Genomic DNA, 27,001 nt, shown 5'->3' with positions numbered 1-27,001 from the left:
ATCGTGGACCTCCTACTTCTGCTAATCCTCTTCTTCTTCTTCTGCCTGATCCTAGCCCACCCTTTTCTGTCTGGTCCTGGGCCTCCTCTTCCACCTGCTCCTGGCTCTCCTCCTCCCAATGATCTTTTTCCCCCTTCCTCTGTCTCATGTTTACACTCCTTCGCCTGGGCTTGGCCATCCTCCACAGCCTGGTCCTGGCCCTCCTACCCCATCTGGCTCCTGCGCCTGGCTCTGGCCCTCATCCTCTGCTTGGCCTTGGTTCCTGCCTTCTGCCTGGTCTTAAACCTCTTCCTCCTCATGAACCAGTTCCTCCTCCTCTGCCTGGTCCTGGCCCTCCTCCTCTGCTAGATCCTGCACCTCCTCTTTCCCTTGGTCTTGGCCGTCCTTCTCTTTCTCTTCCTGGCCCTCCAAAACTTCCTTGTACTGGTAATCCTCCTCCACCAAACACTGGCCCTCCTTCTCCGGCTAGTCCTGGCCTTTGTCCTCGCTTACCTTTGACCTCCACCTGGTACTTGCCTTCCTCGTCCATCTAGGACTCCTCCTCTTCCTCCTAGTCTTTGCCCTCCTCCTCCCTCGATCCAGGTCCACTTCCTCTGCCTCATCTTAGACTTCCTCCTCCTCCAGATCCTGAACCTCCTCCTTCATCCTGTCCTTCTTTCTCCTCCAGATCCTGGCCCTCCTCCTTCTTCTAGTCCTCTTCTTCTTCTTCTGCCTTGTCCTGGCCCACCTCCATCCGTCTGGTCCGGGGTCTCCTCCTCCACCTGCTTCTGGCCCTCCTACTTCTATTCATTATTTTCCCACCACCTCTGTCTTATCTTTACTCTCCTCCTTCGCCTGGGCCTGGAACGTCTCCTCCACATGGTCCTGACCCTCCTCACTCACCTGGTCTTGGGCATCCTCCATTGCCTGGTCCTGGCCCTCCTACCCCATCTGGCTCCTCCACCTGACCCTCGCCCTCATCCTCTGCTTGGTCTTGGTTCTTGCTTTCAGCCTGGTCTTAACCCTCTTCCTCCTCATAATCCAGTTCCTCCTCTGCCTGGTCCTGGCCCTCCTCCTCTGCTAGATCCTGCGCCTCCTCTTTCCCTTGGTTTTGGCCGTCCTTCTCTTTCTTTTCCTGGCCCTCCAACCCTTCCTGGTACTGGTAATCCTCGTCCACCAAACACTGGCCCTCCTTCTCCGGCTAGTCCTGGCCTTTGCCCTCGGCCAGATCCTGTCTCACCTTTGACCTCCACCTGGTACTTGCCTTCCTCGTCCATCTAGGCCGCCTCCTCTTCCTCCTAGTCTTTGCCCTCCTCCTCCCTCGATCCAGATTCTCTTCCTCTGCGTCATCCTGGCCTTCTTTCTCCTCCACATCCTGGCCCTCCTCCTTCGTCTGGTCCTCTTCATCATCTTCTTCTGTCTTGTCCTGGCCCACCCCCACCGTCTGGTCCTGCGTCTCCTCCTCCAGCTGCTCCTGGCCCTCCTCCTCCCATTGATCTTTTTCCCACCTCCTCTGTCTCATCTTTTCTCTCCTCCTTCGCCTGGGCCTGGCACTCCTAATCCACATGGTCCTAACCCTCCTCAACCACCTGTTCTTGGGCATCCTCCACTGCCTGGTCGCGGCCCTCCTATCCAATCTGTCTTTTCCACCTGGCACTGGCCCTCATCCTCTGTTTGGTCTTGGTTCTCGCCTTCAGCCTGGTCTTAACCCTCATCCTCTTCATGATCCAGTTCCTCCCCTGCCTGGTCCTGACTCTCTTCCTCTGCTATATCCTCCGCCACCTCCTTCTCTTGGTCCTGGCCTACTTCTTGTTCTTTTCCTGGTGCTCCAACTCTTCCTGGTGCCAGTAATCCTCCTGAAACAAACACTGGCCCTTCAGCTCGTCTTTGTCCTGGCCTACGTCCTCGGCCAGATCCTGGCTCTCCTGGGACCTCCACCTAGTACTTGCATTCCTCCTCCATCTAGGTCGCCTCTTCCTCCTCCTAGTTAAGACCCTCCTCCTCCTTCGTTCCACGTCCTCTTCCTCTGCCTCATCCTGACCTTCCTTCTCCCGCATATCTTATCCCTCCTCCTTCTCCTGATCCTCTTCTTCTTCTTCTGCCTGGTCCTGGCCCCCCCCCCCCCAAGTCTGGTCCTGGGCCTCCTCCTCCACCTGCTCCTAGCTCTCCTCCTCCCAATGACCTTTTTCGCACCTCCTCTGTCTGATCTTCACTCTCCTTTTTCGCCTGGGCCTTGCATTCCTCCTACACATGGTCCTGACCCTCCTCACACACCTGGTCCTGGCCATTCTCCTCTGCCTGGTCCTGGTCCTCCTACCCTATCTGGCTCCTCCACCTAGAACTGGCCCTCATCCTCTGCTTGGTCTTGGTTCTCGCCTTTAGCTTGGTCTTAACACTCTTCCTCCTAATGATTCAGTTCCTCCTCTGCCTGGTCTTGGCTTCTTCCTCAGCTAGATCCTGTGCCTCTTCCTTCTCTTTTGTTGGCCTCCTTCTCGTTCTTTTCCAGGCCCTCCAACTCTTCCTGGTACTGGTAATCCTTATCTACCAAACACTGGCCCTCCTACTCCGGCTACTCCTGGCCTTCATCCTCGGCCAGATCCTGGCTGTCCTGGGACCTCCAACTGGTACGTGCCTTCCTCGTCCATCTAGGTCGCCTCGTCCTCCTCCTAGGCTTGGCCCTCCTCCTCCCTCGATCCAGGTCCTCTTCCTCTGCCTCATCCAGGACTTCCTCCTCCTCCAGATCCTGGCCCTCCTCCATCTGTTGATCCTCGTATTCTTCTTCTACCTGGTCCTGGCCCACCCCGATCTGTCTGGTCCTGGGCCTCCTCCTTCACCTGATCCTGGCTCTCCTCCTTCCACTTATCGTTTCCCCAGCTCCTCTGTCTGATCTTCACTCCCCTCCTTCGCCTGAGCTTGGAATTCCTTGTCCACATCGTTCTGACCGTCCTCACCCACCTGGTCTTGGCCATTCTCCACTGCCTGGTCCTAGCCCTCCTACCCCATCTGGCTCTTCCACCGGGCACTGGCGCTCATCCTCTGCTTCGTCTGGGTTCTTGCCTTCAGCCTGGTCTTAACCTTCTTCCTCCTCATGATTCAGTTCCTCCTCTGCCTGGTCCTGGCCCTCCTACTCAGCCAGATCCTGCACTTCCTCCTTCTCTTGGTCTTGGCCTCCTTCTCGTTCTTTTCCTGGACCTCCAACTCTTCCTGGTACTGGTAATCCTCCTCCACCAAACACTGGCCCTCCAGCTCCGCCTTGTCCTGGCCTTCATCCTCAGCCAGATCCTGGATCTCCGGGGACCTCCACATGGTACTTGCCTTCCTCGTCCATCTAGCTCGCCTCCACCTCCTCCTAGTTTTGGACCTCCTCCTCCCTCGATCCAGGACCTCTTCGACTTCCTCATCCTGGCCTTCCTTGTCCTCCAGATCGTGGACGTCCTACGTCTGCTGATCCTCTTCTTCTTCTGCCTTTTCCTGGCCCACTCTCTTCCGTCTGGACCTGGGCCTCCTCCTACACCTGCCTCTGGCTCTCCTCCTCACAGTGATGTTTTTCCCACCTCCTCTGTCTCTTCTTTACTCTCCCTGTAGATCGGACAGGGGAGAAGGCAAAAGATCATTTGGAGGAGGAGAGATAGGAGCAGGTGGAGGAAGAGGCCCAGGACCAGACGGAAGGGGATGGGCCACGACCAGTTAAAAGAAGAGGACGAGGATCAGCAGAAGGAAGAGGTCGAGGATCTGGAGGAGGAGGAGGAAGGCCAGGATGAGGCAGCGGAAGAGATCCTGGGCCGAGAAAGGAGGAGGGAAAAGACTACGAGGAGGAGGAGGCGACCTAGATGGACGAGGAAGGCAAGTACCAGGAGGAGGTCCCAGGAGAGCCAGGATCTGGCCGAGGAAGAAAGCCAGGAGTAGCTGGAGTAGGAGGGCCAGTATTTGGTAGAGGAGGATTACCAGTACCAGGAAGTGTTGGAGGGCCTTGAACAGAACGAGAATGTGGCCAACAGCAATAGAATGAGGCGGCGCAGGATCTAGCTGAAGGGGAGGGCCAGGACCAGGCAGAGAAGGAACTGGATCATGAGGAGGAAGAGGGTTAAGTCCAGGTTAAAGGCGAGAACCAAGACCAAGCAGAGGGTGAGGGCCAGTGCCAGGTGGAGAGGCCAGATTGGATAGGAGGGCCAGGACCAGGCAGAGGAGGATGGCCAAGATCAGGAGGGTGAGGAGGAGCAGGGGGTGGGTGAGAGGGGGGCAGTACTAGGTGGAGGAAGAGTGCCAGGCCCAGGCGAAGGAGGGGAGTGATGATCAGACTGAGGAGGTGTGAAAAATATCGTTTGGAGGAGGAGAGCCAGGAGCAGGTGGAGGAGGAGGCCCAGGACCAGACAGATGGGGATGGGGCAGGACCAGGCATAAGAAGAAGAAGAGGATCAGCAGAAGGAGGAGGGATAGGATATGGGGGAGAAGGAAGGTCTGGATGAGGCATAGGAAGATGACGTGGAACGAAGGAGGAGGAGGGCCAAAACTAGGAGGAGGAAGAGGTGACCTAGATGGAGGAGGAAGGCAAGTACTGGGTGGAGGTCCCCGAAGAGCCAGGATCTGGCCGAGGACGTAGGCCAGGACAAGGTAGGGCTGAAGGGCCAGTGTTTGCTTCAGGAGGATTACTAGTACCAGTAAGAGTTAGAGAGCCAAGAAAAGAACAAGAAAGTGGACAAGACCAAGAGAAGGAGGAGGAGCATGATCTAGAAGAGGAGGAGGGCAAGGACCAGGCAGAGGAGGAACTGGATCATGAAGAAGAATTTGGTTAAGACCAGGCTGAAGGCGAGAACCAATACCACGCAGAGGATGACGGCCAGTGCCAGGTGGAGGAGGCAGATGGGGTAGGAGGGCCAGGACCAGGCAGTAGAGGATGGCCAAGACCAGGTTGCTGAGGAAGGTCAGGAGCATATGGAGGAGGAGTGCCAGGCCCAGGCGATGGAGGAGAGTAAAGATGAGACATAGGAGATGGGAAAAAGATCAATGGGAGGAGGAGGGCCAGGAGCATGTGGAGGAGGAGACCCAGGACCAGATGGATGGGGGTGGGCCAGGACAAGACAGAAGAAGTAGAGGAAAAGAAGAAGGAGGAGGGCCAGGAACGGCAGTAGAAGAGGACCTGGATCGAGGCACGAGGAGGGCAAAGACTAAGAGGAAGAGGAAGCGGCCTTGATGGACGAGGAAACAAGAACCAGGTGGAGGTCAAAGGTGAGCCAGCATCTGGCCGAGGATAAAGGCCAGGACTAGCCGGAGAAGCAGGGCCAGTGTTTGGTGGAGGAGGATTACCACTACCAGGAAGAGTTGGAGGGCCAGGAAAAGAAAGAGAAGGACGGCCAAGACCAAGAGAAAAGGAGGCGCAGGATCTAGCAGAGAAGGAGGGCCAGGACCAGGCAGAGGAGGAACTGGTTCATGAGGAGGAAGAGGGTGAAGACCAGGCTAAAGGCAAGAACCAAGACCAAGCAGAGGATGAGGGCCAGGGTAAGGTGGAGGAGCCAGATGGGGTAAGAGGGCCAGGCCCAGGCAGTGGAGAATGGCCAAGACCAGGTGGGTGAGGAGGGTCAGGACCATGTGGTAGAGGAGGGCCAGGCCCAGGAGAAGAAGGGGAATAAAGATGAGACAGAGGAGGTGGGAAAAAGATCATTGGGAGGAGGAGAGCCAGGAGCAGGTGGTGGAGGAGGCCCAGGAACAGACGGAAGAAGGTGGGCCAGGACCAGGCAGAAGAAGAAGAAGAGGATCAGCAGAAGGAGGAGGTCCAAGATCTGGAGGAGAAGGAAGGCCAGGATGAGGCAGAGGAAGAGGACGTGGAACGAAGGAGGAGGAGGGCCAAACTTAGAAGGAGGAGGAGGCGACCTAGATGGAGGAGGAAGGCAAGTACTAGGTGGAGGTCCCAGGAGAGCCAGGATCTGGCCGAGTACAAAGGCCAGGACTAGCCGGGGAAGGAGGGCCAGTGTTTGGTGGAGGTGTATTACCAGTAGCAGTAAGAGTTAGAGGGCGAGGAAAAAAAGAGAAGGACGGCCAAGAACAAGGGAAAGAGGAGGCGCAGGATCTAGCAGAGGAGGAGGGCCAGGACCAGGCAGAGGAGGAACTTGATCATGAGGAGGAAGAGGGTTAAGACCAGGCTGAAGGCAAGAACCAAGACCAAGCAGAGGATGAGGGCCAGGGTCAGGTGGAGGAGCCAGATGGGGTAAGAGGGCCAGGACCAGGCAGTGGAGAATGGCCAAGACCAGGTGGTTGAGGAGGGTCAGGCCCATGTGGTGGAGGAGGGCCAGGCCCAGGCGAAGGAGAGTAAAGACGAGACAGAGGAGGTGGGAAAAAGGTCATTGGGAGGAGGAGAGCCAGGTGGAACAGGAGACAAAGGACCAGACGGAAGAGTGTGGGCCAGTACCAGGCAGAAGAAGAAGAGGATCAGCAGAAGTAGGAGGTCCACGATCTGGAGGAGAAGGAAGGCCAGGATGAGGCAGACGAAGAGGACATGGATCGAGGGAGGAGGAGGGACAAAACTAGGAGGAGGAGGAGCCGAGCTAGATGGACGAGAAAGGCAAGTACCATTTGGCGGTCCCAGGATATCCAGGATCAGGCCGAGGACGAAGGCCAGGACAAGGCAGAGCTGGAGGGCCAGTGTTTGGTGGAGGATGATTAACAGTACCAGGAAGAGTTGGAGGGACAGGAAAAGAACAAGAAGGAGGCCAAGACCAAGAGAAGGAGGAGGCGCAGGATCTAGCTGAGGAGGAGGGCCAGGACCAGGCAGAGGAGGAACTGAATCATGAGGAGGAAGAACGTTAAGACCAGGCTGAAGGCAAGAACCCAGACCAAGCAGAGGATGAGCGCCAGTGCCCGGTGGAAGAGCCAAATGGGGTAGGAGGGCTAGGACCAGGCAGTGGAGAATGGCCAAGACCAGGTGGGTGAGGACGGTCACTATGATGTGTAGGAGGGGTGCCAAGCCAAGGCGAAAGAGCGGAGTGAAGAACAGACAGAGGAGGACGCAAAAAGATAATTTGGAGGAGGAGAGCTAGGAGCAGGTGGAGGAGGAGGCCCAGGACCAGAAGCAAAGGGGTGGGGCAGGATCACGTAGAAAAACAATACGAGGATGAGCAGAAGGAGGAGGGCCCGGATCTCGAGGAGGAGGAAGGCGAGGATGAGGCAGAGGAAGAGGATCCGGACCGAGGGAGGAGGAGGGCCAAGAAAAGAAGGAGGAGGAGGTGACCTAGATGGACGAGGAAGGCAAGTACCAGTTGGAGGTCCCAAGAGAGCCAGGATCTGGCCGAAGATGAAGGCCAGGAGTAGCCGACTGAGGAGGGTGAGTATTTGGTAGAGGAGGATTACCAATACCAGGAAGAGTTGGAGGGCCTGGAAAAGAACGAGAAGGAGGCCAAGACCAAGAAAAGGAGGAGGGGCAGGATCTAGTTGAGAAGGAGGGCCAGGACCAGGCAGAGGAGGAACTGGATCATGAGGAGGAAGATGGTTAAGTCCAGGCTAAAGGCGGGAACCAAGACCAAGCAGAGGATGAGGGCCAGTGCCCGGTGGAAGACCCAGATGTGGTAGGAGGGCCAGGACCGGGCAGAGGAGGATGGCCAAAACCAGGTGGATGAGGAGGGTCAGGACCATGTGGAGGAGGATTGCCAGGCCCAGGCGAAGGAGGGGAGTGACGATCAGACGGAAGAGGTGGGATAAAGGGCATTGGGATGAGGAGAGCTAGAAGCAGGTGGAGGAGGAGGCCAAGGACCCGAAAGATGGGGGTGGGCCAGGACCAGGCAGAAGAAGAAGAGGATCAGCAGAAGGAGGAGGGATAGGATATGGGTGAGAACGAAGACCAGGATGAGGTAGAGGAAGCGGACACGGAATGAAGGAGGAGGAGGGCCCAAACTAGGAGGGGGAGGAGGCGACCTAGAAGGAGGAGGAAGGCAAGTACTAGGTGGAGGTCCCAGGAGAGCCAGTATCTGGCCAAGGACGAAGGCCAGGACAAGGTGGAGCTGAAGGGCCAGTGTTTGCTTCAAGATGTTTACTAGTACCAGGAAGAGTTGGAGGGCCAGGAAAGCAACAAGAAGGGGGCCAGGACCAAGAGAAGGAGGAGGCATAGGATCTAGCAAAGGAGGAGGACCAGGACCAGGCAGAGGAGGAACTGGATCATGAAGAGGAAGAGGGTTAAGACCAGGCTGAAGGTGAGAACCAAGCCCAAGCAGAAGATGAGGGCTTGTGCCCGGTGAAATAGCCAGATGTGGTAGGAGGGCCGGGACCAGGAAGTGGAGAATGGCCAACGACAGGTGGGTGAGGACGGTCAGAACGATGTGGAGGAGGAGTACCATGACCAGGAGAAGGAGCGGAGTGAAGATCAGACAGACGAGGAGGCAAAAAGATCATTAGTAGGAATAGAGGTAGGATCAGGTGGAAGAGGAAGCCCTGGACCAGAAAGAAGGGCGAGGCCAGGACCAGGTAGAAGAAGAGGACGAGCATCAGCAGAAGGAGGAGGGCCAGGATATGGAGGAGGAGGAAGGCCAGGATGAGGCAGAGGAAGAGGACCTGGACCGAGGGAGGAGGAGGGCCAAGACTAGGAGGAGGAGGAGGCGACATAGATGGACTAGGAAGGCAAGTACCAGGCGGAGGTCCCAGGAGAGCCAGGATCTGGCCGAGGATGAAGGCAAGGAGTAGCCGGAGTAGGAGGGCCAGTGTTTGGTAGAGGAGGATTACCAGTACCAGGAAGAGTTGGAGGGCCTGGAACAGAACGAGGAGGCCAAGACCAAGAGAAGGAGGCGGGGCAGGATCTAGCAGGGAGGAGGGACCAGGCAGAGACGGACCTGGATCATGAGGAGGAAGAGGCTAAGACCAGGCTTAAGGCGAGAACCAAGACCAATCAGAAGATGAGGGTCATTGCAAGGTGGAGGGGCCAGATGGGGTAGAAGGGCCAGGACCTGGCAGAGGAGGATGGCCAAGACCAGGAGGGTGACGAGGTGCAGGGGGTGGGTGAGGAGGGGGAGGACCATTTGGAGGAGGGGTGCCAGGCCCAGGCAAAGGAGGAGAGTAAAGATGAGACAGAGGAGGTGGGAAATAGTTCAATGGGAAGAGGAGGGCCAGGAGCATGTAGGGGAGGAGACCCAGGACAAGACGGATAGGGGTGGGCCAGGACAAGGCAGAAGAAGAAGAAGAGGACCAGAAGAAGTAGGAGGGCCAGGATCTGGAGGAGAAAGAAGGCCAGGATGACGCAGAGGAATAGGACCTCCCTCGGTACCGAGGGAGGAGGAAGGCAAAGACTAGGAGGAAGAGGAGGCTGCCTAGATGGACGAGGAAGACAAGTACCAGGTGGAAGTCCAAGGTGAGCCAGGATCTGGCCGAGGGCGAAAACCAGGACAAGGCGGAGCAGGAGGGCCAGTATTTGATGCGGGAGGATTACCAGTACCAGGAAGAGTTGGAGGGCCAGGAAAAGAACGAGAAGGAGGCCAAGACCAAGAGAAGGAGGAGGCGTAGGCTCTAGCAGAGGAGGTGGGCCAGGACCAGGCAGAGGAGGAACTGGATCATGAGGAGGAAGAAGCTTAAGACCAGGCTGAAGGCGAGACCCAAGACCAAGCAGAGGATGAGGGCCAGTGCCATGTGGAGGAGCCAGATGGGGTAGAAGGCCCAGGACGAGGCAGTGGAGGATGGCCAAGACAATGTGGGTGAGGAGGGTCAGGACCATGTGGAGGAGGAGTGCCAGGCCCAGGCGAAGGAGGGGAGGGACGATCAGACAGAGGAGGTGGGAAAAAGGTCATTGGGAGGAGGAGAGCCAGGAACAGGTGGAGGAGGAGGCCCAGGACCAAAGTAGAAGGAGGTGGGCCAGGACCAGGCAGAAGAAGAAGAAGAGGATCGGCAGAAGGAGGAGGGATAGGATATGGGGGAGAAGGAAGGCCAGAATGAGGCAGACGAAGAGGACGTGGAACGAAGGAGAAGGAGGGCCAAAACTAGGAGGAGGAGGAGGCGATCTAGATGGACGAGGACGAAGGCCAGGACAAGGAGGAGCGGAAGGGCCAGTGTTTGGTTCAGGAGGATTACTAGTACCAGGGAGAGTTGGAGGGCCAGGAAAAGAACAAGAAGGAGGCCAAGACCAGGAAACGGAGGAGGCACAGGATCTAGCAGAGCAGGAGAGCCAGGACCAGGCAGGGGAGGAACTGGATCATGAAGAGGAAGAGGGTTAAGACCAGGCTGAAGGAGAGAAACAAGACAAAGCAGAGGAGGAGGGCCAGTGCCAGGTGGAGTTACCAGATGGGTTAGGAGGGCCAGGACCAGGCAGAGGAGCATGGCCAAGACAAGTTGGGTGAGAAGGGTAAGGAACATGCCGAGGAGCAGTGTCATGCCCAGGCGAAGGAGGGGAGTGGAGATCAGACAGAGGAGTTGGGAAAAAGATCACTCGGAAGAGGAGAGCCATGAGAAGATGGAGGAGGATGCTCAGGACCAGACGGATGGGGGCAGGCTAGTACAAGGCAGAAGAAGAAGAAGAGGACCAGAAGGAGGAGGAGTGCCAGGATCTGGAGGAGAAAGAAGGCCTGGATGACGCAGAGGAATAGGACTTCCCTCGGTCCCGAGGGAGGAGGAGGGCAAAGACTAGGAGGAAGAGAAAGCGGCCTAGAAAGACGAAGAATGCAAGTACCGGGTGGAGGTCAAAGGTGAGCCAGGATCTGGCCGAGGACAAAGGTAAGGACTAGCCGGAGAAGGAGGGCCAGTGTTTGGTGGAGGCGGATTATCAGAACCAGGAAGAGTTGGAGGGCCAGGAAAATATAGAGAAGGACGGCCAAGACGAAGAGAAAGAGGAGGCGCAGGATCTAGCAGAGAAGGAGGGCCAGGACCATGCAGAGGAGGAACTGGTTCATGAGGAGAACGAGGGTGAAGACCAGGCTAAAGGCAAGAACCCAAACCAAGCAGAGGATGAGGACCAGGGTAAGGTGGAGGAGCCAGATGGGGTAGGAGGGCCAGGCAGTGGAGAATGGCCAAGACCAGGTGGGTGAGGAAGGTCAGGATCATGTGGTGTGGTGGAGGAGGACCAGGCCCAGGCGAAGAAGGGGAGTAAAGAGGAGACAGAGGAGGTGGAAAATAAATCATTGGGAGGAGGAGAGCCAGGAGCAGGTGGTGGAGGAGGCCCAGGATCAGACAGTTGAGGGTGGGCCAGGACCAGGCAGAAGAAGAAGAAGAAGATCAGCAGAAGGAGGAGCGATAGGATATGGGCGAGAACGAAGGCCAGGATGAGGCAGAGGAAGATGACGTGGAAGGAAGGAGGAGGAGGGCCAAAACGAGGAGGAGGAGGAGGCGACCTAGATGGAGGAGAAAGGCAAGTACTGGGTGGAGGTCCAAGGAGAGCCAGGATCTGGCATTGGACGACGGCCAGGACAAGGCGGAGCTGAAGGGCCAATATTTGGTTTAGGAGGATTACTAGTACCAGGAAGAGTTGGAGGGCCAGGAAAAGAAAGGAAGAAGGCCACGACCAAGAGAAGGAGGAGGCACAGGAACTAGCTGAGGAGGAGGGCCAGGACGAGGCAGAGGAGGAACCGCATCATGAGGAGGAAGAGGGCTAAAACCACGCTGAAAGCGAGAACCAAGACCAAGCAGAGAATGAAGGCCAGTGTCAGGTGGAGGAGCCAGATGGGGTAGGATGGCCAGGACCAGGCAGTGGAGGATGGCCACAGTCAGGTGGGTGAGGAGGGTCAGGACCATGTGGTGGAGGAGGGCCAGGCCTAGGCGATGAAAGGGAGTAAAGATGAGAGAGAAGAGGTGGGAAAAATTCACTGGGAGGAGGAGAGCTAGGAGACAGTGGAGGAGGAGGCCCAGGACCAGACAGATGTAGGTGGGCCAGGACCAGGCAGAAGAAGAAGAAGAGGATCAGCAGAAGGAGGAGGGTTAGTATATGTGGGAGGAGGAAGGCCAGGATGAGGCAGAGGAAGATGACCTGGAACGAAGGAGGAGGATGACCAAAACTAGGAGGAGACGTAGGCGACCTAGATGGAGGAGGAAGGCAAGTACTGGGTGGAGGCCTCAGGAAAGCCAGGATCTGGCCGAGGACAAAGGCCAGGACCAAGCGGAGCTGAAGGGCCAATGTTTGGTTCAGGAGGATAACTAGTACCAGGAAGAGTTGGAGGGCCAGGAAAGGAACAATAAGGAGGCCAAGACTAAAAGAAGGAGGAGGCGCTGGATCTAGCTGAGGAGGTGGGTCAAGACCAGGCAGAGGAGGAACTGGATCATGAGGAGGAAAAGGGTTAAGACCAGGCTGAAGGTGAGAACCAAGCCCAAGCAGAGGATGAGGGCCAGCGCCCGGTGGAAGAGCCAGATGGGGTAGGAGGGCCAGGACCACGCAGTGAAGAATGTCCAAGGCCAGGTGGGTGAGGACGGTCAGAACGATGTGCAGGAGGAGTGCCAGGCCCAGGCGAAGGAGGTGAGTGAAAGTCAAACAGAGGAGGTGGGGAAAAGTTCACTGGGAGGAGGAGAGCCCGGAGCAGGTGGAGGAGGAGGATCAGGACCAAACAGATGGGAGTGGGCCAGGACCAGGCAGAAGAAGAAGAAGAGGAGGAGGAGGGATAGGATATGGGGGAGAAGGAAGGCCAGGATGAGGCAGAGGAATAGGACGTGGAACGAAGTAGGAGGAGGGCCAAAACTAAGAGGAGGAGGAGACGACCTAGATGGAGGAGGAAGGCAAGTACTAAGTGGAGGTCCCAGAAGAGCCAGGATCTGGCCGAGGACGGAGGCCAGGACAAGGCGGAGCTGACGGGCCAGTGTTTGGTTCAGGAGGATTACTAGTACCAGGAATAGTTGGAGGGCCAGGAAAAGGACAAGAAAAGAGGCCAAGTACTAGAGAAAGACAAGGCGCTGGATCTAGCAGAGGAGGAGGGCCAGGACCAGGCAGAGGAGGAAGTGGATCATGAAGAGGAAGAGGCTTAAGACTAGGCTGAAAGCGAGAACCAAACCAAGGAGAGGATGAGGGCCAGTGCCAGGTGGAGGAGCCATATGGGGTAGGAAGGCCAGGACCAGGCAGTGGAGGACGGCCAGGACCAGGTGAGTGAGGAGGGTTAGGACCATGTGGAGGAGGGGTGACAGGCCCACGTGAAGGAGGAGAGTAAAGATGAGACAGAGGAGGTGGGAAACTGATGAAAGGAAGAAGGAGGGCCAGAAGCAGGTGGAGGAGGAGGCCCCGGACCAGACGTAAGTGGGTGGGCCAGGACCAGACAGAAGAAGAAGAAGAGGACCAGAAGAAGGAGGAGGGCCAGGATCTGGAGGAGAAAGAAGGCCAGGATGACGCAGAGGAAGAGGACCTGGATCGAGGGAGGACAGGGCGAAGACTAGGAGGAAGAGGAGGCGGCCTAGATGAACGAGGAAGACAAGTACCAGGTGGAGGTCAAAGGTGAGCCAGGATCTGGCCGAGCACAAAGGCCAGGACTAGCCAGCGAAGGAGGGCCAGTGTTTGGTCGACGAGGATTACCATTACCAGGAAGAGTTGGAGGGCCAGGAAGAGAAAGAAAAGGACGGCCAAGACCAAGAGAAGAGGAGGCGCAGAATCTAGCCGAGGAGGAGGGCCAGGACCAGGCACAGGAGGAACTGGATCATGAGGAGGAAGTGGGTTAAGACCAGGCTCGAGGCAAAAACCAAGACCAAGTAGAGGATGAGGGCCAGTGTTAGGTGGAGGAGCCAGATGGTGTAGGAGGGCCAGGACCTGGCAGTGGAGAATGGCCAAGACCAGTTGGGTGAGGAGGGTGAGGACCATGTGGTGGATGAGTGCGAGGCCCAGGCGAAGACCGAGAGGGTAAAGATGAGACAGAGGAGGTGGGGAAAAGTTCACTGGGAGTAAGAGAGCCAAGAGCAGGTGGAGGAGGAGGCCCAGGACCAGACGGAAGAGGGTGGGGCAGGACCAGGCAGAAGAAGAAGAGGATCAGGAGAAGTAGGAGGTCCACGATCTGGAGGGGAAGGAAGGCCAGGGTGAGGCAGACGAAGAGGACCTGGATAGATAGAGGCGGAGGGCCGAAACTAGGAGGAGAAGGAGGCGAGGTTGATTTACGAGGAAGGCAAGTACCGGGTGGAGGTCTCAGGAGACCCAGGATCTAGCCGAGGATGAAGGCCAATACAAGGCGAAGCTGGAGGGCCAGTGTTTGGTTCAGGAGGATTACCAGTACCAGGAAGAGTTCGAGGGCCAGGAAAAGAACGGGAAGGAGGCCAATACCAAGGGAAGGAGGAGGCGCAGGATCTAGCTGAGAAGGAGGGCCAGGACAAGACAGAGGAGGAACTGGATCATGAGGAGGAAGAAGGTTAAAACCAGGCTGAAGGTGAGAAGCAAGACCAAGCAGAGGATGAGGGCCAGTGCCCGATAGAAGAGCTAGATGTAGGAGTAGGGTAGGAGGGCCAGGACCAGGCAGTGGAGAATGGCCAAGATAAGGTGGGTGAGGACGTTGAGAACGATGTCGAGGAGGGGTGCCAGGCCTAGGGGAAGGAGGGGAATGAAGATCAGACAGAGGTGGAGGCAAAAAGATCATTTGGAGGAGGAGAGCTGGGAGCAGGTGGAGGAGGAAGACCAGGACCAGACGGAAGGAGGTGGGCTAGGACCAGGTAGAAGAAGAGGACGAGGATCAGCAGAAGGAGGAGGGCCAGGATCTGGAGGAGGAGGAAGGCCAGGATGAGGCAGAGGAAGAGGACCTGGACGGAGGGAGAATGAGGGCCAAGACTGGGTGGAGGAGGAGGCGACCTAGATGGACGAGGAAGGCAAGTACCAGTTGGAGGTCCCAGGAGAGCCAGGATCTGGCCAAGTGCGAAGGCCAGGAGTAGCGGGAGTAGGAGGGCCACTGTTTGGTGGAGGAGGATTACCAATAGCAGGAACAGTTGGATGACCTGGAAAAGAACGAGAAGGAGGCCAACACCAAGAGAAGGAGGAGGTGCAGGATCTAGCAGAGGAGGAGGGCCAGGTCCAGGCAGAGGAGGAACTGGATCATGAGGAGGAAGAGGGGTAAGACCAGTCTGAAGGCGAGAACCAAGACCAAGTAGAGTATGAGGGCCAGTGCCAGGTGGAGGAGACAGATGGGGTAGGAGGGCCAGGACTAGGCAGTGGAGGATGGCCAAGACAGGGTGGGTGAGGAGGGTCAGGACCATGTGGAGGAGGAGTGCCAGGCCCAGGTGAAGGAGGGTAGTGAAGATGAGACAGAGGAGGAGGCAAAAAGATAATTTGGAGGAGGAGAGCTAGGAGCAGGTGGAGGAGGAGGCCCAGGACCAGACGAAAGGGGAGGGGCCGGACCAGGTAGAAGACGAGGATGAGGATCAGCAGAAGGAGGAGTGTTAGGATCTGGAGGAGGAAGAAAGCAAGGATTAGGCAGAGGAAGAGGACCTGGACCGAGGGAGGAGGAGGGCCAAGAATAGGAGGAGGAGGAGGCGGCCTAGATGGACGAGGAAGGCAAGTACCAGGAGGAGGTCCCAGGAGAGCCAGGATCTGGCCGCCGATGAAGGCCAGGAGTAGCTGGAGTAGGAGGGCCAGTGTTTGGTAGAGGAGGATTACCAGTACCAGGAAGAGTGGGAGGGCCTTGAACAGAACGAGAAGGAGGCCAAGACCTAGAGAAGGAGGTGGCGCAGGATCTAGGAAGATTTGGAGGGCCAGGAAGAGAAAGAGAAGGACTGCCCTCGTCCTGCCTCGGTCCAGGTCCTCTTCCTCTGCCTCATCATGGCCTTCCTTCTACTCCACATCCTGGCCCTCCTCCTTCTGCTGATCCTCTTCTTCTTCTTCTGCCTGGTCCTGGCCCACCCCCTTCCGTCTGGACCTGGGTCTCCTCCTCCACCTGCTCCTAGCTCTCCTCCTCCACATGATCTTTTTGCCTCCTACTCAGTCTGATCTTCACTCCCCTCCTTCGCCTGGGCCTGGCACCCCTCCTCCACATCGTTCTGAACGTCCTCACCCACCTGGTCTTGCCCATTCTCCACTGCCTGGTCCTGGCCCTCCTACCCCATCTGGCTCCTCTACCTGGCACTGGCCCTCATCCTCTGCTTGGTCTTGGTTCTCACCTTCAGCCTGGTCTTATCCTTCTTCCTCCTCATGATCCAGGTCCTCCTCTGCCTGGTCCTGGCCCTCCTTCTCAGCTAGTTCCTGCGCCTCCTCCTTCTGTTAGTCTTGGCCCCCTTTTGTTCTTTGGCCTTTTGACCCTCCAACTCTTCCTGGTACCTCGAATCCTCCTCCACCAAACACTGGCTCCCCAGCTGCGACTTGTCCTGGCCTTCGTCCACGGCCTGATACTGGATCTCCTGGGACCTCCAACTGGTACTTGCCTTCTTCGTCCATCTAGCTCGCCTCCTCCTCCTCCTAGGTTTGGCCCTCCTCGTCCCTCGACACAGGACCTCTTCCTCTGCCTCATCCTGGCCTTCCCTCTCCTCCAGGTCGTGGAACTCCGACTTCTGCTGATCCTCTTCTTCTTCTTCTGCGTGGTCCTGGCCCACCTCCTTCCGTCTGATCCTGGGCCTCCTCCTCCACCGGCTCCTGGCTCTCCTCCTCCCAGTGATCTTTTCCCACCTCCTCTGTCTGATATTCACTCCCCACCTTCGCCTGGGCCAGGCACTCCTCCTCCACATGGTCCTGGCCCTCTTTACCCACCTGGTCCTCGCCATCCTCCCCTGACTGGTCCTGGTCCTCCTACCCCATCTGGCTCTTCTTCAGGGCACTGGCCCTCATCCTCTCCTTTTTCTTGGTTCTCGCCTTCAGCCTGGTCTTAACACTCTTCCTCTTCATGATCCAGTTCCTCCCCTGCCTGGTCTTGGACCTCCTCTTCTGCTAGATCCTGCGCCTCCTCCTTCTCTTGGTCTTGGCTTCCTTCTTGTTCTTTTCCTGGCCCTCCAACTCTTCCTGGTACTAGTAATCCGCCTGAACCAAACACTGGCCCTTCAGCTCCGCCTTGTCCTGGCCTTCGTCCTCGGCCAGATCCGGGCTCTCCTGGGATCTCCAACTAGTACTTGCCTTCCTCCTCCATCTAGGTCGCCTCCTCCTCCTCCTCGTTTTGGCCCTCCTCCTCCTTCGTTCCACGACCTCTTCCTCTGCCTCATGCTGGCCTTCCTTCTCCCCAATATCCTATCCCTCCTCCTCTGCTGATCCTCTTCTTCTTCTTCTACCTGGCCCTGGCCCACCCCCATCTGTCTGGTCCTGGGCCTCCTCCACCCAATGATCTTTTTCCCATCTCCTCTGTCTTATCTTCACGCCCCTCCTTCGCCTGGGCCTGACACTCCTCCTCCACATGGTCCTGACCCTCCTCTCCCACCTGGTCCTAGCCATCCTCCTCTGCCTGGTCCTGGCCCTCCTCCTCAGCTAGATCCTGCACCTCCTCCTTCTCTTGGTCTTGGCTTCCTTCTCTTTCTTTTCCTGGCCCTCCAACACTTCCTGGTACTAGTAATCCTTCTCCACAAAACAGTGGCCCTCCTACTCCGGCTACTCCTGGCCTTCGTCCTCGGCCAGATCCTGGCTCTCCTGGGACCTCCACCTAGTACTTGCCTTCCTCGTCCATCTAGGTCGCCTCCTCCTCCTCCTAGCCTTGGCCCTCCTCCTCTCTCGATCCAGGTCCTCTTCCTCTGCCTCATCCTGGCCTTCTTTCTCCTCCAGATCCTGTCCCTCTTCCTTCTTCTGGTCCTATTCTTCTTCGTCTGCCTTGTCCTGGCCCACCCCCATCCGTCTGGTCCTGGGTTTCCTCCACCACCTGCTCCTGGCCCTCCTCCTACCATTTATATTTTTCCCACTTCCTCTGTCTCATCTTTACTCTCCTCCTTCGAATGAGCCTGGCACTGCACCTCCACATGGTCCTGACCCTCCTCACCCACCTGGTCTTGGCCATCCTCTACTGCCTGGTCCTGGCCCTCCTCCCCCATCTGGCTCCTCCACCTGGCACTGGCCCTCATCCTATGCTTGGTCTTGGTTCTCGCCTTCAGCCTGGTCCTAAACCTCTTCCTCCTCATGATCCAGTCCCTCCCCTGCCTGGTCCTCGCCTTCCTCCTCTGCTAGATCCTGCGCCTCCTCCTTCTCTTCGTCCTGACCTCCTTCTTGTTCTTTTCCTGGCCCTCCAACTCTTCCTGGGACTAGTAATCCTCCTGAACCAAACACTGGCCCTTCAGCTCCGCCTTGTCCTGGCCTCCGTCCTCGGCCAGATCCTGGCTCTCCTGGGACCTCCACCTAGTACTTGCCTTCCTTCTCCATCTAGGTCGCCTCCTCCTCCTCCTAGTTTTGGCCCTCCTCCTCCTTCATTCCACGTCCTCTTCCTCTACCTCATCTGGCCTTCCTTCTCCCCCATATCCTATCCCTCCTCCTTCTTCTTTTTCTTTCTTCTTCTTCTTCTTCTTCTTCTTCTTCTTCTTCTTCTTCTTCTTCTTCTTCTTCTTCTTCTTCTTCTTCTTCTTCTTCTTCTTCTTCTTCTTCTTCTTCTTCTTCTTCTTCTTCTTCTTCTTCTTCTTCCTGGCCCACCCCCATCTGTCTGGTCCTGGGCCTCCTCCTCCACCTGCCCCTGGCGCTCCTCCTCCCAGTGATCTTTTTCTCACCTCTTCTGTCTGTTCTTCACCCCCTCCTTCGCCTTGGCCTGGCACTCCTCCTCCACATGGTCCTGACCCTCCTCACCCACCTGGTCTTGGCCATCCTCCTCTGCCTTGTCCTGGCCCTCCTACCCCATCTGGGTCTTCCACCGGGCACTGGTCCTCATCCTCTACTTGGACTTGGTTCTCGCCATCAGCCTGGTCTTAACCCTCTTTCTCTTCATGATCCAGTTCCTCCCGTGCCTGGTCCTGGCCCTCCTCCTCTGCTAGATTCTGCGCCTCCTCCTTCTCCTGGTCTTGGCCTTCTTCTTGTTCTTTTCCTGCCCCTCCAACTCTTCCTGGTACTAGTAATCCTCTCGAGGCAAACACTGGCCCTTCAGCTCCTGGCCTTCCACGTCCACGTCCTCGTCATCTGCCTCATCCTGACCTTCCTTCTGCCCCACATCCTATCCTGTCACATCCTATCACATCCTATCGTATCACATCCTATCCTATCCCTCCTCCTTCTGCTGATTCTCTTCTCCTTCATCTGCCGGGTCCTGGCACACCCCCATCTTCTGGTCCTGGACCTCCTCCTCCACCTGCTCCTGGCTCTACTCCTCCCAATGATCTTTTTCCCACCTCGTCCGTCTGATCTTCACTCCCCTCCTTCTCCTGAGCCTGGCCCCCCTCCTCAACATGGTCCTGACCCTCCTCACGCACCTGGTCCTGGCCATCCTCTTCTGCCTGGTACTGGCCCTCTTACCCCATCTGGCCCCTCCATCTGGCTCTGGCCCTCAACCTCTGCTTGGCCTTGGTTCTTGCCTTCAGCCTCGTCTTAACCCTCTTCCTCCTCATGATTCAGTTCCTCCTCTTCCTGATCCTGGCCCTCCTCCACTGCTACATACTGCGCCTCCTCTTTCTCTTGGTCTTGGCCGTCCATCTCTTTCTCTTCCTGGCCCTCCAAATCTTCCTCGTACTGATAATCCTCCTCCACCATACACTGGCCCTCCTTCTCCGGCTAGTCCTGGCCTTTGTTCTCGGCCAGATCCTGGCTCACCTTTGACCTCCACCTGGTACTTGCCTTCCTCGTCCATCTAGGCCGCCTGTTCTTCCTCCTAGTCTTTGCCCTCCTCCTCGATCGATCCAGATTTTCTTCGTCTGCCTCATCCAGGACTTCCTCCTCCTCCACATCCTGAGCCTCCTCCTTCTTCTGGTCCTCTTCTTCTTCTTCTGCCTTGTCCTGGCCCACCCCCAACCGTCTGGTCCTGGGTCTCTTGGTTCTCGCCTTCAGCCTGGTCTTAACCCTCTTCCTCTTCATGATCCAGTTCCTCCTCTGCCTGGTCCTGGCCCTCCTCTTCTGCTAGATCCTGCGCCTCCTCCTTCTCTTGGTCTTGGCCTCCTTCTTGTTCTTTTCCTGGACCTCCAACTCTTCCTGGTACTAATAATCCTCCTGAACCAAACACTGGCCCTTCAGCTCCGCCTTGTCCTGGCTTTCGTCCTCGGCCAGATCCTGGCTATCCTGGGATCCCCACCAAGTACTTGCCTTCCTCCTCCGTCTAGGTCGCCTCCTCCTCCTCCTCCTCCTAGTTTTGGCCCTCCTCCTCCTTCGTTCCACGTCCTCTTCCTCTGCCTCATCCTGGCCTTCCTTCTCCCCCATATCCTATCCCTCCTCCTTCTGCTGATCCTCTTCTTCCTCTTCAGCCTGGTCCTGGCCCACCCACAACTGTCTGGTCCTGGACCTCCTCCTCCACCTGCTCCTGGCTCTCCTCCTCCCAATGAACTTTTTCCCACCTCCTCTGTATGATCTTCAGTCTCCTCCATCTGGGCCTGGCACTCCTCCTCCACGTGGTCCTGACCCTCCTCACCCACCTGGTCTTGGCCATCCTCCTCTGCCTGGTTCTGGCTCTCCTACCCCATCAGGCTCCTCCACCTGGCACTGGCTCTCATCCTGTGCTTGGTCTTGGTTCTCGCCTTTAGCCTGGTCTTAACCCTCCTGTTCCTCATGATCCAGTTCCTCCTCTGCCTAGTCCTGACCCTCCTCCTCAGCTAGACTCTGCTCCTCCTACTTCTCATGCATGGTCTTGGCCTCCTTCTCGTTCTTTTCCAGGCCCTCCAACTCTTCCTGGTACTGGTAATCCTCCTCTACCAAACACTGGCCCTCCTACTCCGGCTACTCATGGCCTTCGTCCTCGGCCAGACCCTGGCTCTCCTGGGGCCTCCAACTGTTACTTGCCTTCCTCGTCCATCTAGGACGCCTCCTCCTCCTCCTAGTCTTTGCCCTCCTCTTCCCTCGATCCATGTCCTCTTCCTCTGCGTCATGCTGGCCTTCCACCTCCTCCAGATCCTGGCACTCCTCCTTCTTCTGGTCCTCTTCTTCTTCTTCTGCCTTGTCCTGGCCCACCCCAGTCCGTCTGGTCCTGGGTCCACTCCTCCACCTGCTCCTGGCCCTCCTACTCCCATTGATCATTTTCCCATCTCCTCAGTCTAATCTTTACTCTCCTCCTTCGCCTGGGCCTGGCACACCTCCTCCACATGGTCTTGAACCTCCTCACCTACCTGGTCCTGGCCATTCTCCACTGCCTCGTCCTGGCCCTCCTACCCAATCTGGCTCCTCCAACTGGCACTGGCCTTCATTCTCTGGTCTTGGTTCTCGCATTCAGCCTGGTCCTAACTGTCCTCCTCTTCATGATCCAGTTCCTCCTCTGCCTCTTCCTGGCTCTCCTCCTCTGCGAGATTCTGCATCTCTTCCTTCTCTTGGTCTTGGCCTCCTTTTCGTTCTGTTCCAGGCCCTCCAACTCTTCCTGGTACTGGTAATCCTCCTCTACCAAACACTGGCCTTCCTACTCCAGCTAGTCATGGCCTTCGTCCTCGGCCAGATCCTGGCTCTCCTGGGACCTCCAACTGGTACTTGCCTTCCTCGTCCATCTAGGCCACCTCCTCCTCCTCCTAGTCTTGGCCCTCCTCCTCCCTCGGTCCAGGTCTTCTTCCTCTGCCTCATCCTAGCCTTCCTCCTTCACCAGCTCCTGACCCTCCTCCTTCTCCTGATCCTCGTCTTCTTCTTCTACCTGGTCCTGGCCCACCCCCTTCCGTCTGGTCCTGGGCCTCCTCCTCCACCTGCTCCTAGCTCTCCTCCTCCAAAGGATCTTTTTGCCTCCTCCTCTGTCTCATCTTCACTCCCCTCATTCAGCTGGGCCTGGCAATCCTCCTCATGGTTCTGATCGTGAACACCCACCTGGTCTTGGCCATTCTCCACTGCCTGATCCTGGCCCTCCTACCCCATCTGGCTCTTCCACCTGGCACTGGCCCTCATCCTCTGCTTGGACTTGGTTCTCGCCTTCAGCCTGGTCTTAACCCTCTTCCTCCTCATGATCCAGTTCCTCTTCTGCCTGGTCCTGGCCCTCCTCCTATGCTAGATCTTGAGCCACCTCCTTCTCTTGCTCTTGGCCTCCTTCTTGTTCTTTTCCTGGGCCTCCAACTCATTCTGGTACTGGTAATCCCCCTCCACCAAACGCTGGCCCTCCAGCTCCGCCTTGTCCTGGCCTTCGTCCTCGGCCTGATCCTGGATCTCCTGGGGCCTCCACCTGGCACTTGACTTCCTCGTCCATCTAGGTCGCCTCCACTTTCTCCTAGTTTTGGACCTCCTCCTCCCTCGATCCAGGTCCTCTTCCTCTGCCTCATCCTGGCCTTCCTTCTCCTCCAGATCGCGGACCTCCTACTTCTGCTGATCCTCTTCTTCTTCTGCCTTGTTCTGACCCACCCCCATCCGTCTGGTCCTGGGTCTCCTCCTGTACCTGCTCCTGGCTCCCCTCCTCACATTGATCTTTTACCCACCCCCTCTCTCTCATCTTTACTCTCCTCCTTCGCCTGGGCCTCGCCCTCCTCCACCACATGGTAATGACCCTCCTCACACACCGGGTCTTGACCATTCTCCACTGCCTTGTCCTGGCCCTACTACCCCATCTGGCTCCTCCACCTGACCCTGGCCCTCATCCTCTGATTGGTCTTGGTTCCTGCCTTCAGCCGGTTCTTAGCCCTCTTCCTCCTCAGGATCTAATTCCTCATCTGCCTGGTACTGGCCCTCCTCCTCTGCTAGATCCTGCGTCTCCTCTTTCTCTTGGTCTTGGCCGACGTTCTCTTTCTTTTCCTGGTCCTCCAACCCTTCCTGGTACCGGTAATCCTCCTCCACCAATCACTGGCTCTCCTTCTCCGGCTAGTCCTGGCCTTTGTCCTCAGCCAGATCCTGGCTCACCTTTGACCTCCGCCTGGTACTTCCCTCCCTCGTCCATCTAGGTCACCTCCTCTTCCTCCTAGTCTTTGCCCTCCTCCTCCCTCGATCCAGGTCCTCTTCCTCTGCGTCATCCTGGCCTTCTTTCTCCTCCAGATCCTGGCCCTCCTCCTTCTTTTCGTCCTCTTCTTCTTCTTCTGCCTTGTCCTGGCCCAGCCCCATCCGTCTGGTCCTGGGTCTCCTCCTCCACCTGCTCCTGGCCTTCCTCCTCCCATTGATCTTTTTCCCACATCCTCTGTCTCATCTTTACTCTCCTCCTTCGCCTGGGCCTGGCACTCCTCCTCCACATGTTCCTGACCCTCCTCACCCACCTGGTCTTGGCCATCCTCAACCGCTTCGTCCTGGCCCTCCTACCCCATTTGGCTCCTCCATCTGACCCTGGCCCTCATCCTCTACGTGGACTTGGTTCTCGCCTTCAGCCTCGTCTTAGCCCTGTTCCTCTTCATGATCCAGTTCCTCCTCTGCCTGGTCCTGGCCCTCTTCCTCAGGTAGATACTGCGCCCCATCGTTCTCTTGGTCTTGGCCTCCTTCTCGGTCTTTTCCTGGCCCTCCAACTCTTCCTAGTACTGGTAATCCTCCTCCACCAAATACTGGCCCTCCAGCTCCGCCTTGTCCTGGCCTTCGCCCTCGGCCCAATCCTGGATCTCCTGGGACCTCCACCTGGTACTTGTCTTCCTCGGAAATCTAGCTCGCCTCCTCCTCCTCCTAGTTTTGGGCCTCCTCCTCCCTCGATCCAGGTCCTCTTCGTCTGCCTCATCTTGGCTTTCCTTATCCTCAAGATCGTGGACCTCCTACTTCTGCTAATCCTCTTCTTCTTCTTCTGCCTGATCCTAGCCCACCCTTTTCTGTCTGGTCCTGGGCCTCCTCTTCCACCTGCTCCTGGCTCTCCTCCTCCCAATGATCTTTTTCCCCCTTCCTCTGTCTCATCTTTACACTCCTTCGCCTGGGCTTGGCCATCCTCCACAGCCTGGTCCTGGCCTTCCTACCCCATCTGGCTCCTGCGCCTGGCTCTGGCCCTCATCCTCTGCTTGGCCTTGGTTCCTGCCTTCTGCCTGGTCTTAAACCTCTTCCTCCTCATGAACCAGTTCCTCCTCTGCCTGGTCCTGGCCCTCCTCCTCTGCTAGATCCTGCACCTCCTCTTTCCCTTGGTCTTGGCCGTCCTTCTCTTTCTCTTCCTGGCCCTCCAAATCTTCCTTGTACTGGTAATCCTCCTCCACCAAACACTGGTCCTCCTTCTCCGGCTAGTCCTGGCCTTTGTCCTCGCTTACTTTTGACCTCCACCTGGTACTTGCCTTCCTCGTCCATCTAGGCCTCCTCCTCTTCCTCCTAGTCTTTGCCCTCATCCTCCCTCGATCCAGGTCCACTTCCTCTGCCTCATCTTAGCCTTCCTCCTCCTCCAGATCCTGAACCTCCTCCTTCATCCTGTCCTCTTTCTTCTTCTTCTTCTGCCTTGTCCTGGCCCACCTCCATCCATCTGGTCCGGGGTCTCCTCCTCCACCTGCTTCTGGCCCTCCTACTTCTATTCATTGTTTTCCCACCACCTCTGTCTTATCTTTATTCTCCTCCTTCGCCTGGGCCTGGAACGTCTCCTCCACATGGTCCTGACCCTCCTCACTCACCTGGTCTTGGGCATCCTCCACTGCCTGGTCCTGGCCCTCCTACCCCATCTGGCTCCTCCACCTGACCCTCGCCCTCATCCTCTGCTTGGTCTTGGTTCTTGCTTTCAGCCTGGTCTTAACCCTCTTCCTCCTCATGATCCAGTTCCTCCTCTGCCTGGTCCTGGCCCTCCTCCTCTGCTAGATCCTGCGCCTCCTCTTTCCCTTGATCTCGGCCGTCCTTCTCTTTCTTTTCCTGGCCCTCCAACCCTTCCTGTTACTGGTAATCCTCGTCCACCAAACACTGGCCCTCCTTCTCCGGCTAGTCCTGGCCTTTGCCCTCGGCCAGATCCTGTCTCAGCTTTGACCTCCACCTGGTACTTGCCTTCCTCGTCCATCTAGGCCGCCTCCTCTTCCTCCTAGTCTTTGCCCTCCTCCTCCCTCGATCCAGATTCTCTTCCTCTGCGTCATCCTGGCCTTCTTTCTCCTCCACATCCTGGCCCTCCTCCTTCGTCTGGTCCTCTTCATCATCTTCTTCTGTCTTGTCCTGGCCCACCCCCACCGTCTGGTCCTGCGTCTCCTCCTCCAGCTGCTCCTGGCCCTCCTCCTCCCATTGATCTTTTTCCCGCCTCCTCTGTCTCATCTTTTCTCTCCTCCTTCGCCTGGGCCTGGCACTCCTAATCCACAGGGTCCTAACCCTCCTCAACCACCTGTTCTTGGGCATCCTCCACTGCCTGGTCCCGGCCCTCCTATCCAATCTGTCTTTTCCACCTGGCACTGGCCCTCATCCTCTGTTTGGTCTTGGTTCTCGCCTTCAGCCTGGTCTTAACCCTCATCCTTTTCATGATCCAGTTCCTCCCCTGTCTGGTCCTGGCTCTCCTCCTCTGCTATATCCTCCGCCACCTCCTTCTCTTGGTCCTGGCCTACTTCTTGTTCTTTTCCTGGTGCTCCAACTCTTCCTGGTGCTAGTAATCCTCCTGAAACAAACACTGGCCCTTCAGCTCGTCTTTGTCCTGGCCTACGTCCTCGGCCAGATCCTGGCTCTCCTGGGACCTCCACCTAGTACTTGCATTCCTCCTCCATCTAGGTCGTCTCTTCCTCCTCCTAGTTAAGACCCTCCTCCTCCTTCGTTCCACGTCCTCTTCCTCTGCCTCATCCTGACCTTCCTTCTCCCGCATATCTTATCCCTCCTCCTTCTCCTGATCCTCTTCTTCTTCTTCTGCCTGGTCCTGCCCCCCCTCCCCCCCACCAAGTCTGGTCCTGGGCCTCCTCCTCCACCTGCTCCTAGCTCTCCTACTCCCAATGACCTTTTTCGCACCTCCTCTGTCTGATCTTCACTCTCCTTTTTCGCCTGGGCCTTGCATTCCTCCTACACATGGTCCTGACCCTCCTCACACACCTGGTCCTGGCCATTCTCCTCTGCCTGGTCCTGGTCCTCCTACCCTATCTGGCTCCTCCACCTAGAACTGGCCCTCATCCTCTGCTTGGTCTTGGTTCTCGCCTTTAGCTTGGTCTTAACACTCTTCCTCCTAATGATTCAGTTCCTCCTCTGCCTGGTCTTGGCTTCTTCCTCAGCTAGATCCTGTGCCTCCTCCTTCTCTTTTGTTGGCCTCCTTCTCGTTCTTTTCCAGGCCCTCCAACTCTTTCTGGTACTGGTAATCCTTATCTACCAAACACTGGCCCTCCTACTCCGGCTACTCTTGGCCTTCATCCTCGGCCAGATCCTGGCTCTCCTGGGACCTCCAACTGGTACGTGCCTTCCTCGTCCATCTAGGTCGCCTTGTCCTCCTCCTAGGCTTGGCCCTCCTCCTCCCTCGATCCAGGTCCTCTTCCTCTGCCTCATCCAGTACTTCCTCCTCCTCCAGATCCTGGCCCTCCTCCATCTGTTGATCCTCGTATTCTTCTTCTACCTGGTCCTGGCCCACCCCGATCTGTCTGGTCCTGGGCCTCCTCCTTCACCTGATCCTGGCTCTCCTCCTTCCACTTATCTTTTCCCCAGCTCCTCTGTCTGATCTTCACTCCCCTCCTTCGCCTGAGCTTGGAATTCCATGTCCACATCGTTCTGACCGTCCTCACCCACCTGGTCTTGGCCATTCTCCACTGCCTGGTCCTAGCCCTCCTACCCCATCTGGCTCTTCCACCGGGCACTGGCGCTCATCCTCTGCTTCTTCTGGGTTCTTGCCTTCAGCCTGGTCTTAACCTTCTTCCTCCTCATGATTCAGTTCCTCCTCTGCCTGGTCCTGGCCCTCCTACTCAGCCAGATCCTGCACTTCCTCCTTCTCTTGGTCTTGGCCTCCTTCTCGTTCTTTTCCTGGACCTCCAACTCTTCCTGGTACTGGCAATCCTTCTTCACCAAACACTGGCCCTCCAGCTCCGCCTTGTCCTGGCCTTCATCCTCAGCCAGATCCTGGATCTCCGGGGACCTCCACATGGTACTTGCCTTCCTCGTCCATCTAGCTCGCCTCCACCTCCTCCTAGTTTTGGACCTCCTCCTCCCTCGATCCAGTACCTCTTCGACTTCCTCATCCTGGCCTTCCTTGTCCTCCAGATCGTGGACGTCCTACGTCTGCTGATCCTCTTCTTCTTCTGCCTTCTCCTGGCCCACTCTCTTCCGTCTGGACCTGGGCCTCCTCCTACACCTGCCTCTGGCTCTCCTCCTCAC

This window comes from Tachyglossus aculeatus, unplaced genomic scaffold, assembly GCF_015852505.1.
Source record: "Tachyglossus aculeatus isolate mTacAcu1 unplaced genomic scaffold, mTacAcu1.pri scaffold_143_arrow_ctg1, whole genome shotgun sequence".
Classification (NCBI taxonomy): domain Eukaryota; kingdom Metazoa; phylum Chordata; class Mammalia; order Monotremata; family Tachyglossidae; genus Tachyglossus; species Tachyglossus aculeatus.
This window is presented reverse-complemented; position numbering follows the sequence as displayed.